The sequence below is a fragment of the Athene cunicularia genome (genome assembly GCF_003259725.1).
Source record: "Athene cunicularia isolate RWA chromosome 1 unlocalized genomic scaffold, athCun1 chr1_part2, whole genome shotgun sequence".
Lineage (NCBI taxonomy): Eukaryota > Metazoa > Chordata > Aves > Strigiformes > Strigidae > Athene > Athene cunicularia.
Genome location: NW_020799092.1, coordinates 66653791 through 66673536, shown reverse-complemented (window position 1 = coordinate 66673536; position 19746 = coordinate 66653791). Strand labels below are relative to the sequence as shown.

The 19746-nt window shown below is 37.5% G+C and overlaps 1 protein-coding gene across 1 annotated transcript in view; it reads left to right on the top strand.

Moving 5' to 3' along the window:
- Window positions 1-378: 378 nt before the first annotated feature.
- Window positions 379-19746, top strand: part of CPNE8 (copine 8) — an 89816-nt gene continuing 70448 nt past the window's right edge. The window contains exons 1-2 of the mRNA XM_026868559.1: window positions 379-418; window positions 7816-7862. The gene's annotated coding sequence lies outside the window, so the exon portion shown is untranslated. The remainder of the gene's footprint in view (window positions 419-7815; window positions 7863-19746) is intronic.

Genomic DNA, 19746 nt, shown 5'->3' with positions numbered 1-19746 from the left:
AGCTGTTCTCTTAAGTAAAGTCTAAAGTGTTTTGATTCAGCTAGCAAGTTAATCTCTGGTAGATGTTTGTGATTTAAAGGTATTTCTTCTGTTCATGATGTCCATCATATATTTAATGTGTCTGTCATGTTGCTTTTCACTTCATGGTATTGGAGTAAGTGAGCCACAGTTTGCTCAATTTCAAAATGTATAATGTAATGAAAAGTAAGACGACTCAAGTGTTAGTGCTAACTGACTTTGAGTAAATCTTATGTAGTAGGAGGGAAGAAAACTAAGCTGACTCTTGATGAACATTGTTAAAAACATATGCATTGGTATCTGATTTGTATCCTTCACTGTTTTTTATAAGTAAGATTATTTTAATTTTTTTTTTTCAGAAATCTTTTGGACAGAGATACATTTTCTAAATCTGATCCAAGTAAGTATATAACATTTTACTGTTTCTCATCATCACATATTCCAAATGTGTAAACACTGGGTTAAAAATTAGGTGGGTGACTTTCTTCACTGTCTGTTAGGTTTACATTGTCTTTGAGACAATTATTTAAAGTAATTAAGTTACATTTAAATAAATTACACTTACAGTTTCTGTAAGTGTAATTTATTTACTGAATTCTGGAATTTTAATTCAGTATTGCTTTCCTCAGCTACATGGTATCTTATTTATCTGTCAGTGTACATTTTCTTAACATTAATGATTGCAGAAAGGTTTGGGGTTTTTAAGTATCTGTTATTCTAGATTTCTTTTAATGCTAGTAAGCAGACTTCTAAATAAACTAGAAGCACTTGTTGCTGCTAGTACATATTGTTCACTAATCTTAGTCATATGCTGAAAAATAAAATTAAGTTAATTCTTCTCTGGGAAACATGACCTTTCCTGATCAAAAATAGTATGATGTTTCATGAATTAATGTTTTCAGATATGTAAGATAGTGACACCCACTTTCCCCATAAGTTTTATTAATGTATTACTGTCTCCCCCCAAAAATGCCATGCCTATGAATTTATATATGATGGGACTCTTGATTTAAAATTCATTACTATCTTCCTGTATCCGACGCTTTATAAAACTTTTATCAAGGAACTGAGACCACAAAAGATTTCATTTTTTTCTGATAGAGTTTAATCAAAGTACTTCTGTAGTGTTAATTGACCAGTCCTTAGATTATGGTGTATTGGGTCATGTTGTCTCCCCTACAACTCTCAAAAGTTAATTTTCCTTATTTAAGCCTGGGCTTTTCTTCCTTAGAGTACATGTATTGTGCTTACTGACATTGGAAATAACCTGACACACATATACTTCTACTAAGTGTCTGGACATGTAACCATGTCCTGATGGGATAACCTTGAACACTGAGTCATGTGACAGTATGAAACATTTGAGTACTTTTGTGAGAGTATGTTTGACTGTTCTTAACCAAAAGTTTCTTGAGAGAGATTCCACAACAGATTTTTGATGGGAAAAGCTTCTACTTCCTGCAGAAAAGCTGTATGAAGTTAGGAGTAGCTCTGACATTCCTAACCTGTAAAATGTTTTTTCTTTAAAAAAAAAGGAGACATAGACAATACCATGGTGTAGGGAGATCATGCAAAAGCAGAACTGAGTGTCTTGCATATTACTAACTGGTTTTTAGTTGACTAATAAAACCCCAGTTGTCTAGGTTAAACAGTTTTGAAGAGTGGTCAGTGACCTATTGCCACTGATAAATTGAATTCAGAGATCTTATTATTGAATCAAGGTGCCTTTCAAAAAAAGTGATGAGGTGTCTAGTTTTAAGCTCAAATACTATTACGGACAAGTACTTCAGGTTTTTATCAGATACGTAACTGTATTAGGCATAAATTGCTGGGTTTGCGCGGCAGGGGACTGCAGTGTGACCTGTGTGGGAGGAGGCCATGAACCACCCTGTGGCTGTCACAGCTGGTTCCAGTCTGCTCTGAAAGCGATGCGAGTAACCAATGCCTTCCAGAACTTCAGCCAGCCAGGGGAGCACACAGTCCTCCTGCCCAAACGTATTTTAGAAAAAAAGCAGCAGCAGCTAGGAGCTAGAGACACAGCTGCCAAAGATACTGCTGGAAACATGCTTCTAAAACATATGGTGCTAGAAATGCGTTCTTGAAAGGAGGCACCCCATGCAAAAGGCAGTACACCTCTGAAGGGTCTGTGGTCTCTGGGCAGCCCAAGCCGGGGCAGGTGGGCAAGCCCAGGCAGTCGTGGCTGGTGGGTGATCCATGCTGGAGAAGGGACTCAAGGAAGCAGTGGCAGGAAAGCCTAAAGAACTCTTAATATCTATCAAAATATTTCTGAGAAATAAACTGGTGGTATTTCCTTTGGATTCAAACTATATGGAAAAAATTTTTAAAGTGTAATAGCCTTAACTGTCTTTTCAAAGCATACTGCTTTCTTGTTTCTGGTAAATAGCTTATTTACAGCGCTCAAATTGCGTGTGCTTTAGAGATCTGGTCTGAAGTTGTGAGTACCCAGTTACACTGCTAAATCAGGCCTATGTGTCACAGGTTAGCAGTACAAAAATGTGGAATACAGTAATTCTGTACTTAATAAAGAGAGAAGGGGGAAACTGTTGGCTCTGTAGGTGTTCATACCGTATTTGCACTCAAGAAATTACTTGGCAAAGCAACTTTGATTGTGGGTACTCTCCAAACATAATACATAAAGTTTTCATATTCTGCAGATTTTCTTGTTAACAAATTTAGTTTGCTCCTAGTGTCTTTTAGTTGAGCACAAAGATACAGTCCTACTGTAAAAGTGAAAAGGGTAAGGATGGAGTATAAAAAGTGCTAACCTTTTCTGTAGTTGGAAGTATGGCAGGATAACTTTCCTCAGTGTGTTTACTTGGACAAAGACTATTCTTAGGCTGGTCTGTATACAGTACTTCTATCCTGTTAGCTAAAAGTGTCAAAACCAGGATCATGCAGCTTTCACAAGATCCACTTTTAGACCCACTGAATTTGCAACCATTAGATCCCAGACATGATAAAAACATGTAGAGTCACTCTGTATGTTGAGGTCTCATTGGACTTTTCTATAGTAGGCCAATTCTAATATGCTTTTCAAACTCCAATGCAGTTATCTAGGGATCATACTGATAGTGAAAATCTGATTTTAATCTCTTGGTCTTTTTCACAGGGACATGAATATAGTTGATTCTCATGTCAACATAAACAGCCTTCTCCTGAAATTAAAAAGGAACTTGTGATTTCTCAGTTCTCTTCAGAGGTTTGCTTAGCTTTTTTTTTTGATACTGTAATTGCTACTTAGTATTTATTCCAATTCTGAACACTTCCCTGCAATCTAGAATATTCATGCCAAGAGGAAGCTGGCACTTTGCCTCTTTAGAGGCAAGTTACAGAAATAATGTAGAGATATTAGATATAGACAGGACAGACTTGGATAGCCCTTATTCGTGAAGTATTTTAAACAATACTGAAGTCTCTTACTGACAGTGCTTTCTCCTCGGTGGAGTCAGAGCAAGTCATATATATTGATTTACTGTAGCATTTGGACCATTCTGTTCTTCCAGTGTGAAGATTTTCTAGGAATAGTTTTGAGAAAACCCCTTTTTAAAAAGTTTTCTTGGAGAGAATGAGCTAAAGCAGTACTTCCCTGATGAGGCAGGGATAACATCTCTGCAAAGGAGATGTAGATTCATGAATTTGACATGTTTCTTCATCTAATGACAGACAGAATAATCCTCTTCCCACGCACTGGCTAGTCAAACTGAGCTACTGTGCAGCTGTAGTGGCAGCATCATGGTCAGGATGGAATGTCCTCTTGTGACTCCTGAGTATGATAACAGAAAGTCTGATATGAAAGACTGGAGAGGTAAAAGATTCCCTGGAGTATCCCTCCATGGAAGATAGTAACAATGAGAAGAATATCATGGCAGTAGGGACAAAGGGGCCTTCAGGAAGCTCTGCCTAGAAGAGATAGAAGCTGGACAATGAAGAGTAATGGGGAGCCCCTGCTAGAACTGCGTGCAGAATCATGGAAAGATTTAGGTGGCATGGTGAAAAGGCTGACTTTACCATGGGTAAGACTTCCTTGAAAGGGACTAGATGTTTGGGAGAATTTAGGTGGGCAGTTTGGATGTAACAGTAATTGCCAGGTTAAAAGATAAGCATATACACATTGAATGGGAAAGGGTAAGGGTAAGGGACGCCCAAACTAACCGGGAAAATAAGAAGGTGCAGACTATAGTATTTTGAGAACTGAATCTACAACTGAGTGATAACTGTTGCCACATCCATCCTCTTCTTCATTGCAAGATTTCATTACATTTACCTTGAATTTGACACTGTGGTATCAGTGTCCAGTTAAAAACTGCTAAATGTTAATATATCTGACTGTAGGTATGTATGTATGTATCTTCCATTGGAAGAGCTCATATGGCAAAGCCTTCCAAAAGGGTTTCTCGGTCAGCTTCCTTGTAAGAGTAATTACTCATCAGTGCACTGCTCTGAACTTCCTCATTGCTCCCCCAGTTTTTCATATTACAGGAGAACTGGTTGTTCAGCTCTTTTAGGATGTGATTGCATGATGTGTTGGCTTTTGAAACATGAGAATTTCCTATTTATCCCACTTTGTTCCTTCCCCTCTCACATGACAATGCCATTAACTATTTTCTACTCAAAACAAAAAAAATTGGTTACTTCATGCAGCCTTAGATTTCTGGTTTGAGCAGTTCAGGTGCTTTAGATAAAATTTATCTGTATTTCTCCAGTTGGATATGACTTTGAATAAGTTTTTGAGGGATTACTGTAATTAGTATGTTATCAGGGTCTTTATAAAACTGTCTTTCTGAGAGCCTTTAAGGACAATGAATCTTACCACTGATGGAGATCAGTATCATGGACGGTTTCCTGAAAATTTCTAGGGTGAGCTTTAAAGGAAAGATGGAAGAAGTTTTAAAATTATTCTAATTTTACGAAGTATTTATCATATGTCTTTTCTATAGCTTTCATTAGGACTGACTTTTTTTTGAAATGTCAGTTTGAGATGCACGTGTATTTGTTACTGTTAAACTTTCATCTTGTACTTATAATATGGTAAATAGTGTGAGAAGATTATTAGTCTGTGTCTTCACCATATTTAAAGTACCTGTCACATCTGCAACCTAGATAAATGTCAGAAAATTGCTAGTAGTACTGCAAATTCTTAGCTCTTTTTTCCTCATTTAAGGTTTTATAGAAATGATTCTTAAACTAGGGAGGTGGTCCCACTCCTGGGTTATACCTTTAGGAGCACTGGGGAGCCACTGGTAGTGGAGAGGAATAGAAGTCTACTAATGCCTCAGCAATGAAAAGGTGAGAATCATAGGCAATGCTTGCTATATGCCTTCCAAAGATTAAAATTAAAAAAAGATAGTAAATTGCCTATGAAGAAACTGAATTTGGAAACAAGGATTCTGACAGACGTGTGTGAGCTGCCTTCCAAAATGCAGGAATAGAGTAAGAGACTGAATTAGTTTTAAGGTGGAGCTTTACACCTGTTTTTTAGCCCTTCTGTATTGTGTGATTCCCTTTTCATCAACCATGGTAGGAGACTAAAATTATTCTATGGTAATCTTTTTTAGTCTTTTTGTCATAGCTATTCTTTTATTTGGCTTCATAAACTAGAGAGATAAGGTAGTGCCAGAATGTTTATTTCTGAAAATTTGATAGTAGTGGATATTTTACAGTTTTATTATTGCTTTCTTCTCAATATCAAATCTCTCCTTTTTTAATATTCTTTTTTGTTCCACAGCTGCAATGCACAACTGTTACTTGATTTACTGTCTTAACACTAATACACAGGGCAGGATGTAGTACAAAAATAAAGCAGCAAATCAATAGTGAAAAATGATTATGTTTAAGAAAAATTTGGACAATACAAATATCTGAATAGCAAAAGTGCACATCACCTGTAGAGTGGCTTTTCCTCTAAATGAATTTCAGTTATATTCTCAACTGGGGTTACAGGTATGAGAAATTTCTAATTGAAAACAGATATAAGCTCTTGTCAAAATGGACAAAATCCACAATTATATCTGATTTTGAAATTAGTAAGACATTTGCATTCTTGGAAACTGCTACTGAAAATTGGAAAATATTCATTATTACAGAACTGGTAACATTAATTTTAAAAAGATTTTCCAGAGAGGGAAGTTAAAGGAATGTTTGTGAGAGCCTACCTGATACTGCTATCAGTAGGGGTATTTTTAGAGAATATTTGTTTTGCTTGGTTTTATCTATGGAAACTTCCTTTGACAACATTTCCTTCTTCTCCCAGGGTTACCTTGGCACAGATCTTACTAGATGCAAAGGTTAGTCAGAAGTTCAGTAACCTTCAGACACTTCTGTAGCTGATTTCATAGCTTCCATTTCTCTGTTTTCTCACATTTGCCCATTTAACTTCATTTTTCATGTAATATAGTTCAGCAATCTACTCCAGAGTGTGCGATAAAAATAGGCTTGTTGGTTTGGATTCGTCCTACTATAAGCAGGAACCAAATCTAGGAGTACGATTGCCCAAGGTTTTATTTAGAATAATGGAGACAGACATTTCCAGAGAACTATTTAAATATTTTTTGTAAAAGCTTTTCTTCTTCTTCAAAAAAAGAAGGTTGAATTGTATTAACTTTTAACTCCTATGTGAGCTAAAATATTGAACTTGCTTTTTTTCTGTTATTCCTCTTATTTGCTACTGCCTAATGGGCTTTTTTTCCTGTGTGGAGCAAATACCTTTCAAGTAAGAAGAAAATATTGTTTGAAGCTTGACTTCATTTGTACTTTGATGATTCTGACTTGAGAGAAAAACCAGGCTTCTACCTTTATTATTCAAGGCTGCAACACAAAACATTATTATTTTTAACCTTCTGCTGAAAATTAATGATTAGCACAGGAGAAGAATTTGTCAGGCAAAAAGTATTCAAATATCTGTATTTCCATTGTTTAGAAAACAGTTGTAGTGGAGTTTCAGGTAAAAATTGCTTTATGGTTGTTAGGTGCATCTAGTTCAAGACTGTAGAAAATAAAGTTTATAATACTCCTTTGATGCAAATGTTTTGTACTAATAGTAGTTTTTAAAAGACCTGATTATAATCACTGTACCTCTGTCACCAGTCCCTGTGATGGAAGCTGCAGATTAAGGTATAGTGGGTTCTGTACTGGAAAAACAGATCTGTAAAGAGAGTGATTCCTGTGGGATTATGCTGCTTGGTCTTTCAAAAACAACTTAGGTTGACAAACTTGATTGATTACATTTTTAATTAGGTTTTGGTTTAAAAATAAAAGTTGCATATGCAAGATAGATATAGATACATATAAATATTTTGAAGCAGAATTAAGCAAGAAAACCTGAGAAGGTTAGTTTTGTGGTTTTTTTTTTACTTTTTCCGCTTTTAATTCCCCTGTCTTTTTCCAGTAGGGTCCTCATTTGTTTTTATTATAGTTCTCTCATCTCTTGAAGGAAGCATAATTTAGGGTAATTATGCATTAGATTAACTAGGATAGCCAGACCATCCACATTTAATGAAGTCTTGCTTTTATCCAATTTTACTGCTAAGGATTGTAAAGTGATTTGCTGGAGGTCAAGCATAAGTGTTGTCTCCCATTTTAGAACCACCCTATTTATTAGCTCATTGCTGCAACAACTAGACCATCTGGTTAGACATACTGAAAACTGAGGGAAAACACATTACTATTTGATTGTCCTAGTTACTAATTTGAATAACACAACAGACTACAAAATTGGTTCACTTAATTTAAGAATATGTTAAAGTCTGAAAATGACCAGATATTTTTTTCTTTTCACAGTCTGTGTTTTGTACACACAAGCCATTGGAAACAAAGAATGGAGAGAGGTAAGATGCACATTCATAGATATATAAACTTTCTGAGTATACTTAAGGCTGGTCACTTGCCCTAACAGAAAAGGGCATGTCATAGCCTCTTGAATGTCATGCTAAACAATGGGAGTCTTGTGTACCAGTAAACACTTAAAACCTAGTCACAGTAATCTCAATTTCCATATCTGTATTGCATATTTCCATCAAAAGGGAAAACAAAATTAGAGAAAATACATGAGTTTCCTGTTTTACAGTCGTCCTGAGATAAATGAAATCAAATTCAGCTATCAGTCTGGACAAGGTTCGTGGATATCAAGAGAGGAAGACACTGAAAAAGTACGAGTTCTGTGGAAGAATTCAACTGTGGTGATGATCAGTGTCAGAAATACAAGCCAGTAGTTGTGGTAGAAATCTACTTTTCCTGTGTAGTGTTTGGGAGAATTTAGGTGCTGCTGATAGAGTACATGGCAGGCAACAAGGGAGGTAGGGTACTATGTATAGGTTGAATTATGTATTCTTAACCTATTGGTGTAAACACTGGAGAGAGATTTCTTAAGAAACCAAATCAAGTACCTCTAAATTTGATATCTACAGCGGATCAACATTTATAGCCTGGAACTGTCTTCCTGTGCTTAGTCATCTGATTTTTCTCCCTTAATGTTATTCTTTGAAAGAGTTGACAGTGTTAGGGGAAGGGTGGTCATCTTTCTACCGATAAAATGCGCTACTTAGCTGTCTTATAGAGAGGGTGGATGGAACTATTCTTCACTGTAGGTGGTCTGCTGTGTGGCCATGCATTCTAAGCAGAGCTAGAGAGGACTGAACTATCTTACTGTTTTTCTCTGTAAAAGAGAGGAGGTCTGATGTTTCCAGAACTGGTATTTTATATTATTACTGCTGTGTAAAAATTCCAGCAGAGGGACCAGGGGCACAGAAACCAGACCTCTTTCCTTATATTTGGTGTCCTTGCCAGTTGGCTGGAGATACATATTTTTTGCTTTGCTGAAACATGGTGAATATGGGTTTCAATCTTGTCGGGATAAGAGAATTGAATTTGTCTCCTGCCTGGAGAAAAGCTCATATAACTGGACAATACATGGAACATCGTACCTATTTCATCTGTAGTTTTTAGTTAAATTGCTGCTCTCTTTTGTTCTGAACTGTGTACTAGACATGTTGTCAGTGTACCTGATGGATTGCATTCCTCTGATGGGATGTTGCAGAGAGTGACGGAGTTTGAAGAACTGTCAGTTTGTAGACCCTAGATGGAAATTCACTAGTCTGAATTGAATTGGCAGAAGTAGTGGACATACACAAAGTTCTAAATGTCTGGATAGCTAACTCTGAAAACAGAGGAATCTTCAGGCATTCAGGTGACTACGTGGCTTGGTGCAGTTTGGTAGTCACTAAAATACTGATTTCCTTTTTTGGTCTAGGGTTAAGAGGATTTTTTCAGAAATGCAGGCTTTTATTGTTGCCTAATGTACTATATACTACCATGTAGTTTTTGTGGAATTTTCATACCTCTCTGGTGTAACTGTTAAAATAGGTATTAACCATTTTTAATGTCATTGTCCTGATAGTAGAACTATAACATTGTCTTGCCTAGAAAATGTTCCATGTGCTCGTTTTGAGGTGATTGAGGAGATTGTTGATGGAAACATTCCATCTGCTCTTGATTTTAACAGGTCCAAGTTTATAATGGTTGAAGTGTGTCACCACCTTATAGCTTTGTATTGTCTTCACAGAATCATCTAGGTTAGAAAAGACCTTGAAGATCATCTAGTCCAGCCATTGTCTTCTGCCATTTTATCTCCTTGACCAAAGCAAAACCATCTGAACAAGGCAGTGTGCACTGTTATTGCTTGTATTGTATCTTCACAGTGATAAAAGAGTATCTTGGCTAGGGATACACTTTGGCATGTGGTTATGCTATCATATGCCAGTTTCGGAACTACAGGGGTTAAAACAGACTTTTGACAGGGTGGTTGCTAGAAAGTCTTATGTTGTTTTCTTTTGAGACATAATTAGTTCTATCTTGTCTATCAGGAGAGGGTCTAGTTATAGGTATTTACAACTCAGTTGACTGTTTAAACTATTTATAGTTAATGGAGAAAGATAACATCCTGAGGGCAGTTCATCAGACCTAATTTAGATGTCTAAATTAGATCAGATGAATCATTCTTTAGAAATGATCATCCAAGTGATGATCAAAAGCCTACACTTATGAGTATGTCAGATGTAAAGTTCAGTGAGAAGAATCTCATTCCTAGTAGCTGTTATGACAGTCAAAATTCAGAGGGTGGCATGATAGAGGGGCTGAGTCAGAATTGCATTTTATATGTTGTGGTGTATTATATTTCTACCAGTAGTATAAAATAATGTGTTAGGTAGCAGATTAGTTGTTCTGTACATTAGATGGGGAATCTCCTATCTTCTTTTTTGTGCTTTTTCTGCCTGCAGTGCATTAATACTGTGTTTTTCAATAAAATTCTGTGCATGGGTCGATTTTGTGGCATTTAAACATTTATTTAATATTTTACTAGCTTGTAAAGGTGGAAGCCACCTGGACCTGTTTGGAGACAACAAAACTGAAACAAATAATAAGCCCCAGATGATATGTATAGACATTAAAGAATGGTGTTCAGTCATGGCAACATATTTTACCTTGTTTCTGTTCCATATCCTTTTACGCATAGTTCTCTTCCTTCTTTTGCCTTAATTACTTTTTTTTTTTTGAACACTGCAGAAAATTCTTGGGGATCATAAACACAGTATATAATTTCATAATCTCCATAATTTCCCTAGCACTCTATTCTAGAAGTGTGCTTTTCTTCCCTTTCGGCTAAGCTATTTAGATGGATTCAATACAACAGTTAAATCAAACCCCTCATTTAATGAAGGGTAGATATTTTCTGGGCACTGACTATTGTTTGCCTGTGATACAGATTCCAGTGTTTTCACCCAGTGTTATTCTTGCACACTAAATCCTCAGCAAAGAATCAGAATCTTTAATTCTCAATTAAATAGGGTGTTGTTTTTCAAATCAGTTTCCCTGTTTTCACTTACAGTGTGAGCATCAGGTATTTCAATTAATATAACTGGCAACAAATATATCATCAGAATCTGAACTTTGGTTTTAAAATATTTACTTCCCCTTACTTTGTGAGGACACATTTGAAATATGACTAAGTATAACTTACTTATCTACAGAAGCCTTAAGTAATATATTGAGAGAATATGAATTTCTTAATTTTGAAGAGGGTGTTAATTCTGAAAACAAGCGGGAACACTTCAAAGGTGAATGTTAAATAAATAATAGATAGTTTAAAAAATAACCAACTGCAGTTTTACTAACAGTATGCACCGGTGGTAAGTGTTAAGGAACTGCCTGTGGAGCGAGGCTCTGAGCCTCTGATACATCTACTGTAAGAATGCATTGGATGTAAATTGAATTTGTATACCTGTCTGGAAGTCTGTTCTCTCACTGGTCCTCATCATGAGGTGAGTCTGTTCTCTCCTTCTATCATAAGATACTAGATAATGATGTTGTGCAGGACTCAGTATCAAGGCCAGTTCCATTTAATATCTTTATCAATGATCTGGAGGAGGGGATCAAGTGCACCCTCAGTAAGTTTGCAGATGACACCAAGTTGGGCGGGAGTGTTCACCTGCTCGAGGGTGGATAGGCTCTATAGAGTAATCTGGTCGGGCTGGATTGATGGGCTGAGGCCAGTTGTATGAGGTTCAACAAAGCCAAGTGCTGGGTCCTGCACTTGGGTCACAACAACCCCATGCAACGCTACAGGCTTGGGGAAGAGTGGCTGGAAAACTGCCTGTTGGGAAAGGACCTGGGGGTGTTGGTTGACAGCCAGCTGGATATGAGCCAGCAGTGTGCCCAGGTGGCCAAGAAGGCCAATGGCATCCTGACTTGTGTCAGCAATAGCGTGGCCAGCAGAGACAGGGAAGTGATTGTCCCCTGTACTCAGGACTGGTGAGATCACATCTCAATTACTGTGTTTAGTTTTGGGCCCCTCACTACAAGAAAGACATTGAGGTGCCGGACCATGTCCAAAGAAGGGCAGTGTGGTGAAGGGTCTGGAGCACAAGTTTTATGAGGAGTGGCTGAGGGAACTGGGGGTGTTAGTCTGGAGAAAAGGAGGCTGAGAGGAGACCTTATCACTCTCTACACCTACCTGAAAGGAGGTTGTAGTGAGGTGGTTGTTGGTCTCTTCGCCTAAGTAACAAGTGATAGGACGAGAGGAAATGGCCTCAAATTGTGCCAGGGGAGGTTTTGACTGGATACTGGGAAAAATTTATTCACTGAAAAGGTTATCAAGTATTGGAACAGGCTGCCCAGGGAAGAGGTTGAGTCACCGTCCCTGGAGGTATTTAAAAGATGTGTGAATGTGGTGCTTAGGGACATGGTTTAGTGGTGGACATGATGGTGTTAGGTTTACAGTTGGACTTGATCTTAAATATGTTTTTCTGTGTAAATGATTTGATGATAATCTGACTGATTTTGTTCAAAGTGGATAATGTGTCTAGTAAAGTATTTCACTGCAGTATCTACCAATTTGGTTACTGTTTGAACCATAATAAGACATGCTTTTGAGTCTTATTTGTAGATTTTGAAGACTGCATTAAGGACAACGGCAAAGGCTAGGTGTTTTATAATCGACATTTATTGGGATTTAGATTTAGGATTTTTTAGAGTACCGATAAAGTTTCTTTGCAACAGTAATTTATATATCCTTTAGCAGAGAGACATGATAGAAAGAGAAATGTACTTTGCAGCAGATTAATTAAAAAAGTTTCAGTACAAGGAAGGAAATGATGGAGAGTATGGAAGACGCTTACACTCTCCCATCTGTGAAGAAAGAATAACTTTTGCTGTTGCTTGATACTCAGTTCACTGGAAAGCTTTCTCTGGCAGATTCAACTGTTTTGAAGGAATTAAGACAGCTGGAGTAAAAGAATATCATCTTTTCAAGGAAGTCACGTTTCCTTTCAAAGGAAACAGTTAGTGGAAAAACTCCAAAGCACAGAAAAATGAGGAATTGTTTCTGGCCCTTATACTTATGATTGTATGACCATCAGTTTAAAACGATTATGTAGAAATCACCTTTGTGTACATGCAGTATACTGATGTACTGGGTCTGGCTGAACTGGAATTGGTTTTCCCCTACAGCAGCCCTCACGGTGCTGTGTTTTATGTCGGGAGCTGGCAGGGTGTTGATAGCACCCTGGTGTTGTGGCTACTGCTGAGCAGTGCTTACACAGCACCAAGGCTCTTTCTGATATTTCCCCCAGTGGGACGGGGTGGGCAAGATCTTGGGAGGGGACACAGCCAGGACAGCTGACCCAAACCGACCAAAGGGATATTCCATACCATATGACGTTTGCTCAGTATAAAGCTGGGAGAAAGGAGGAAGGGGGTGGGGTCACCCTTGGTCCTCCGAAGCAACCACTACGCGTATTGGAGCCCTGCGTCCTGAGAAGGCCCGACATCGCCTGTCCATGGGAAGTAGAGACTAAATCTGTTTGCTTTTGCTTCCGCGCGCGGACTTTTGCTTTGCCTTGCTTATATTAAAACTGCTTTTGTTTCACCCACAAGGGTTAGTTTATCTTCTTTCCCCTCTTTACCCTATTGAGAAAACAAGGGGAAAAGGGGGGGGAAGTGATAGAGCGACTTGGTGGATACCTGGCATTTAGCCAGTCAAACCATCACAACTGATTTCATATGAGTACTTCTATGGATGTTAGAGGAACGTTGTGGGTTTTCTGATAATTAGTATTTTCCTTTGGGACAAACACCCTGCAGAACATTTTATGACTATGCTTTTTCTAGAGTTGGCAGTTGTGAATTTTCTGTTTGTTTCCTTGTAGACTCTATAATTCTGATTATTTGAGAAAATTAATCATTATTATAACAGACTCATTTTATTGGCACTGGATTTCTTTCTCCACAATTCAAGTTTCTTATTGTTTCTGTTCATACGTAGTGAACCTAGATTACAAACTCTGCGGAATGTCTTTTGTTGTGTGTTCATACACCATTTTGTGCAGTGAGCTTCCAATGGAGAGTGTTACCTGGAGCTTCCTATAACTTTTAAAAAGCCATTTAGATCAAAGTCAAGAACCTAGTGATATTTTAAACCGTTTTTTAGTTTCCTAGAATTGTAAGAGAATACTAGGTTCTGACTGTTGACATTTCAAGAAAGATGTTTAAAAGATGACAGACTAGAGATGAAAGTAATGAATTATTAAAAGATTAAATAACATAAGCCACACTGAAAAGCTTAAGATCAAATTGTATTCCCAATAAAAGAGTGAATTAAGGATACTTGTAATCAGCTATAAATATTAACGCTAAGAACATAAATTTCATAATGGAAAATATTTCTGTATAACAAAGGTATAGAAAGGTCCAAAAGATGGAAAAGGAGGTGAAATAAAAATCAGGCAAGAAACAAGAGATTATTTTTCAGAATGGAAGTGATTAATTATTGGAACACTTCTTTGCAATTGTGTTAAAACACTGCAAATTAAAACAAACAAAAACAAAAACACAAGAAAAGGAAGCTTACTAGATATTATTCTCAAGTTCAGTCGTGACCATAAAGTTGGAACAAGAACTAATTCATATAGATGGTGATTAGCAGAGGGTTGTGTTAGATCCTCATAGTTACAATAATTGCTTTGTGTCTTTGATTTTGGATTTACCCAACTTGCTAGTCTTTTATAACTCTGATGTTAAAATGAAGGTTATGATTTTTCATTAACCTCATAGCACCTTAGGCTGGATCACTAGATTGAGATGTTATAAAAATTCAAATGACTAAATAAATTTTAAAAATCCCCTTCTACCAGGAGAACTTGCATTATCAGGTTACAGACTGTCCATCTCAGGAAATCCAGAAAAGGGACTCTGTTCTTGATTTCCTTTGTTGAACATTTATTTTACTTTAACTAGTTAAATTGATTCTGTTACCTTTAGAAATGTCATTCAGGAGAGTATTTGCTTGTTGGCCGTGTTAATATTTTAGCTTTACACAGCTGTGAGTGGGGAAACTAGGCTGTGTGGAGAACTAATTAATTAGCAACTATTTTATTAGTCATAAATGACTGGATTATAGAAATAACCTGTTCTGCTTAAAAAAGGCTATAGGTAAATGGGAAAACAGATTTTAAAAGGTAATGCTTTGTTTAGCTGAAAAGTGTGGACTGGTGATTTTTAGAGGCCAGCATTTTAATGTCATCTGTAAGATAAATTTTAATTGTAATTTGTCAGTTAAATAGTTATATTAGTTTAATGTGAAGGAATCATTTGTGTAGGCCTTGGAAAAAAGTAAACAGACCAAAAAACTGAAGCCTCAATTAAAAAAAAGTAATTTAAAATAATTTAAAGAAAATTTAGCAGTGCCACTGAATTCAGTCTCTTGAGTTTTGTAATAATTTCAGTATAACTAATGAGAGATAAAGGTGGTGGTGTAGCGGGAATTCTCTTGGCCTTTTCTGGTCTCAGTGGGAGTTAATCATCAGCATATTGCATATTTCTCTTCTTTTACTGATACACTTCTGTCATACATTTTAAATCAAGTCTGAAAGATTTCCCAAGTGTAGTATGGTTATAGTGTAAAGTGAACTATTGTTTACGGAAAAAAATTCAGATTTGAAGGGATGAAAAGTACTTAAAAATTTATGATATTTTACTGTTTTAAAAAATTAAAAATGACATTTAGCTGCCATTCTATAACTTTTTTTTTTTCCTTTTGAAGTAACTTTTCATTCAAATTCATACATCGTTCTATTTCTAATGGAATGATAAAACTTAAAAACCTGAGATATGAAATGCGACATAGTCATGGAATAATTTAGGTGAAAGGAACCTTTGTGCTATCCAGCATCCTAATCTTTTCCTATGTCTAGTTCATCCTCCAGATCCATGCAAAGCCATCTTCAAAGTTAGGCAAGGTTGCTCAGGGCCTTTCCCAGCTAAGGTTTGAAATTCTCTAATGGCAGAGACTGAACAACTCTCTGGGCAAGTCAATAGAGTGCTTACTCATTCTGGAAGAGTGTTTCCCTTTATCCCTTCGTAATTTCTCTTGTTGCAACTTTTGACTATCGCATCTTGTCCTTTTGTTGTGCTTTCTGTCCGGCCCTGTCTTCTATAATGCTGTTTAGGTAGTGGAGGATGGTAGTGGAAATAGATCTTCCCTAAACCTCTTCTACAAGCTGAATAAATTGAGTTCCATCAGCTTTTCTTCAAGTTGTGTGCTCCAGACTGCTGATTGATTAAGTTTTTTAGGGTCCATTTAACTGAATTGCCTCCAGGCTGTTGATTCAGTTGTATTTAGAGCCCCAAACTGTACCCAGTTTTCCAGGTGGAGCCCCACATGTGTTGAATAGAGGGGGATAATTGTTGCCTTTGATCTGCAGGTTGTGCTGACCCTAATACTACCCTATGTGTTGTTAACTGTCTTGGCTGCACCAGGACCTTTTCTGCACAGCTTATACTCCACCACTCAGTCTCCAGTACTGGTACAGGACTTTGAATTTGTCTTTGTTGAACTTTGTGAGAGAGTCCACAAGACTGTATAAATAAGATGGGTTTTTTGTCTGAGGTGAGTGTCTGTATCCCCCTCAGTCACAATCATTTTATGGTATGTAGGAACAAAGGGAAACAGTGCTTTTTTTTTACCTGGCTATGTGTCTGTATCTTGCTTTTTCATGCATTTGTAGACATAGCGCCCCCAGTCCCTTAGTATCTTCCCTCTGAGTGAAATGGTGAGGGTTTTTGAGTGTGCAAGCCCAATGTCCTGTGCTGCATTAGGGACAGTGTTGCCAACAGGTCAAGGGGGGGATCCTTGCCTTCAGCACCAGTGAGACCATAGTCAGAGTGCTGTGTCCAGTGCTGAGCTCCCCTGTATGAGAAAAAAACGGATCTACTAGAGTGGGTCTGGCAAAGGGCCACTAAGATTTTAAAGGGATTGGAGCATCTTTCATATGAGGAGAGGCTGAGAGATCTGGGATTGTTCAGCCTGGAGAAGACTTACATTTTATCCATGTTTATAAACACCTGATATGAGGCAGTAAAGAAGGCAGAGATGGACTATTCTCAGCTCTATCCAGTGGAAGGACATGAGTCAGTGGGTACAAATTGAAATACAGAAAATTCTATTTAAACATAAGAAAAAAACCTTTTTACTGTGAAGGTGATCTTATACTGGCATAGGTTGCCCAGAGAGGTTGTGGAGTCTCTATCCTTGGACATACTCAAAACCTGACGGGCAATCTACTGTAACTGATCCTGCTTATAGGCAGGAAGGTGGAACTGGACCATCTCCTGAGGTTGCTTCCAACCTCAAGTATTCTATGATTCTTGCCTGTTCTCCTTAGCCATTAATTTTATTTTCCTCTGAATGGCTTTTCCGAAGTCAAGTATATCCTCCTGTTGTGTTGACTGCCTTTGCAGTTTCAAGAAGGATCAGAAAATGATCTGTTTATGAAGATGTCAAGCCAGAGGTTTACCAGGATGGGTATTAGTGCCTCTAAATGAACTCTTTTGACAAGTTGTCCTCTGAGATTAGTTATTTTGAGTTTGCGCCTTTCCATTTAGATGATAACTTTGGCAGCAGAAAGTAAACTTTGTTAGGCTGCATGTCCCTGTGTTCTTTGTTCTGTGTCTTCCATGTATATGGAAGTGTAGGTCCTACATGATTGAAGATCCTCCTACTCTCCTTCAAGCTTGTCCTAATCTGAGGATTTAAAGAACTTCAGTAACCTTTCTTTTCCTGCCTGGTGATTAAGGAGTCTCATAGGACAATTTGCGACAAGAATCTGCATAGGCTGGGAGATATTTTCATGGATATCTTTGTGTATGTCTGTCTGATTCTGCTGGACATAGCATGAAGGACTACCAGAACTTAATGTCGTCTTTACTTGTTGTGTCTCTGGTAGCTTTATCAGTTACAATGCAGTAATCCTTGGATCTTCTTTTTGAAGGCCCAGACTTGTTTGCTTCTGGAATAGGTCAGTGTTTATCACGTTTCAGTACTAAGGGTAAATCTCCTCTTTATGCAGCTGATTCTATTTTTTGAGAGAATTTGGACAGCTTGCTGTAAGAGTGCAAATGGAAGAAGCAGGACACTTGAGAGGAAAAAAATATGCAGATGAGAGGTATTCCTGTGGAGAACTGCAAAATGAATGGTCCTTATGACCACATTGTTTTCATTTCTCAGCTCTGGTCTGATGAACGGCTGTTTACTGCCTTGTGTCAGAGACTACTTTCTCATTTTCTGTGCATACCTTCAAACAGTACTAAATGCTTAGATATTGCTACATATTTCATTTTATCAGCCATCCAGCTTTCAGTTTTTCATGGCTCCCATATTGTTGAATGTTACAAAGCATGCAGCTGACAGTGGAAGATTTAATTTCTAAACATTGAGATTTATTTGACCTGGAAACTGATTGGAGACTTTGAATGTAGGTAAAATTTGAACACTACTGTTCAGAGGGGAAAGAAACGCCTGTTAGCCCAGTTAAGTATTCCAGCCATATTTATTCCCATAGAAATGCCAACTTTCTAACCACTGCTGTCATTTCTCATTGATTAATCCTTGGCCATGGTAGTCACGATGTTGGTTCAAGAGAGTGTTTTTTACAGCACTCTGTCAACTTTATCCCAGTGTTTCAGAGAATACCTTAAATCATTTCTCAAGAGACTGACTTTTTCCATCCAAAACAAACAGTAAGGATCAAACTATTTGTTCATGTTCTTTTCTCTTTCTAGTCCTCCCAAGGACTTGCTAGTCCTCCCAAGAGGCTCAGGGATTTTGAATATCCAGTATCTTCATAATTCTGGAGAGTTTCTGGAGATTTCTCCTGCCCATGTCTGTATAATGCTTACTCCCTTATAGCTGTTGCTTTGGCTTAGGAGAGCTGAAGAAATACAGTGATTGCTAATGAGTAAACTTACTTTCTGAACAAGTTGTGCCTTAGGACATGTTCAGAAGCCTTCTTGCAAGGGATATCAAGGTTCCTATGAGACCAGGAAATCACTCCACCTAGGTTTTAAGAAAGGATGTAAGATCTTGGCAAAGGACTATGCTAATTGACACTAAACGCTAAAAATTCTTTGCCTTTTTATATGGGGATGGTGTCATTCATTGGGAAGATAGTTTTGATTCTTTGTATTTTATAGGAAGTGCTAGATATGGAGACCTCGAAATAAAACTGTCCCAATTGAACATCTCACAGCATAGTGAAAGTGAAGGTACCTAAAAGGATTCTAGCCCACTCTGTAAAGACACAAATCACCACTGTGTCACTTCTGAGGATTTTTCCTTTTCCTGAGACTTTATAGAGTTGTGTCTTAAAAACGTGTTAAGTTTTGTTGAACATTTTATTGTACCTGAAACCTTCGGATGTATAGTTGCTTTTTTGCAAAGCACTCATCCTCTTAGATACAGGCCCACTTCTCCAGATGACCTGTGTGAGTGAACAGTGCTGGGACTCTGTCCCCTGCAGTTTGAATGCATGCATGCATGCACAGTCATTCAAAGGAGAAAAAAGAGTTGCTGACAGTAATGGAGTTTCTTTAAAGCACACAAAGAATGTGGCTGGAGTTCTTTACCATTTTATTTTAATAAAAATCAAGCAATGCAAGGAAATTGTTTAGTTTTGAGAGGAAGAGACAGTGGAGTAGGCTCTGTCCTTTTATACCACATATGTTAAGTATGCCAGGGGCTGGGATAGGGATGCTCCTGTTGGAGGCTGAGGGCTCTGTACAGTTTACAGTGGTTAGATTCACATCCATGATGTGTAAACATTTTTAAGAAATACATCTCAAAAACTTTCAGTTACAAGAAGGTTTATTCTTTCTTTATCTGTA